Source organism: Nycticebus coucang, chromosome 13 (assembly GCF_027406575.1).
Source record: "Nycticebus coucang isolate mNycCou1 chromosome 13, mNycCou1.pri, whole genome shotgun sequence".
NCBI classification, from domain to species: Eukaryota; Metazoa; Chordata; class Mammalia; order Primates; family Lorisidae; genus Nycticebus; species Nycticebus coucang.
Window position 1 is genome coordinate 40,470,008 of NC_069792.1, and position 1,339 is coordinate 40,471,346.

General features: G+C 39.0%; 1 non-coding gene across 1 annotated transcript; it reads right to left on the reverse strand.

Moving 5' to 3' along the window:
* Window positions 1–978: 978 nt before the first annotated feature.
* Window positions 979–1,063, reverse strand: LOC128564185 (small nucleolar RNA SNORD87). The gene has a single exon (XR_008374052.1). It is a non-coding gene; the product is annotated as a small nucleolar RNA SNORD87 (small nucleolar RNA).
* Window positions 1,064–1,339: the final 276 nt, after the last annotated feature.

A 1,339-nucleotide genomic window follows, 5' to 3' on the forward strand; every position in this document is an offset into this window, starting at 1 on the left:
ATATCCGGGCGTTGTGGCGGGCGCCTGTAGTCCCAGCTCCTTGGGAGGCGGAGGCAGGAGCCTCTCTTGAGCCCAAGAGTTGGAGGTTGCTGTGAGCTGTGTGATGCCATGGCACTCTATCCAGGGTGACAGCTTGAGGCTCTGTCTCAAAAAAAAAAAGAATACAGCTATTTTAAAAGAAAAGAGACTTTAGTGCCCAGCAATTAAAATAATTACTCACATTTATTTTCTATATCATTTATAATGAAGTTAGTAAAACCAAGTAAAATATTCATTTTCATCATTTGCTTCTGTTCATCTGTTTTCTTGCAGTCTTCGTTCTTTCTTCCATAATGTTGCATGGCACACCTCTAAAAAATCAGAACAGTGAAAATCATTTCATAATCAAAGATAAAGTTAACCACATAACCTCAAACAGTGGCTTTTTGCTGAGGTTTGGTGCCTGTAGCTCAGTACTTAGCGCACCAGCCACATACACCAAGACTGGTAGGTTCAAATCCAGCCCATATTTCCCAAACAACAACTACAACCAAAAAATAGCTGGGTGGTGTGGTGGGCGTCTGTAGTCCCAGCTATTTGGGAGGCTGAGGCAAGAGAATTGAATTGCTGAAGCCCAAGAATTTGAGGTTGCTGTGAGCTGTGGTGCCAGGGCACTCTACCCAGGGAGACAGTTTGAGACTGTCTAAAAAAAAAAAAAAAAAATTCAATGCTGAGAAAAGGAAATCATATCCTGACATGCAAAGGCAACTGCAACAGCTATTGGACCCAATCCCTTGGATTTATCAGACACTTTTAACTGTCAACAGATGTGGTCGCTTTCCTAGTTACAATTACTTACCTGAGGCAACAAAGGAGTATTTCAAAAAACTGCAGCTAAAGGACATCCATCTGCAGCTACCTATGTGCTAAGGAGAAAGAACATTTAGCCTCTTAGTAAAAAATTGTACTACATACCATTAACATAAACCAATATAGTTTACTGGCATCTCAGTCTAAGAATTATTTCTTCAAAGATATCCTCAGCTGGGTAAACGGCAAAAATTTAAGTCATCATTATGCCACCATTATCAATGTCAATAACACATCAAACATTTTGTGTATTGCTTGTTAGTAACAATAGCACCACGATTCCCAAAAAGATGTCATTTAACACTTTTTGTACCTCAATATATGCAGTGGCGGTTCTACTTTTTCATTGCCATTTTCTGTTAAGCTTTTGGAAAACATCTGTCACAATGACCTTCACACACCTTCAAAATTCATAGGATTTGTCAGACCTAAAAATTAAATTTTCACTGTCAATTCCCATTTGTAATTGCATTTGTTTGGCATGTTATAT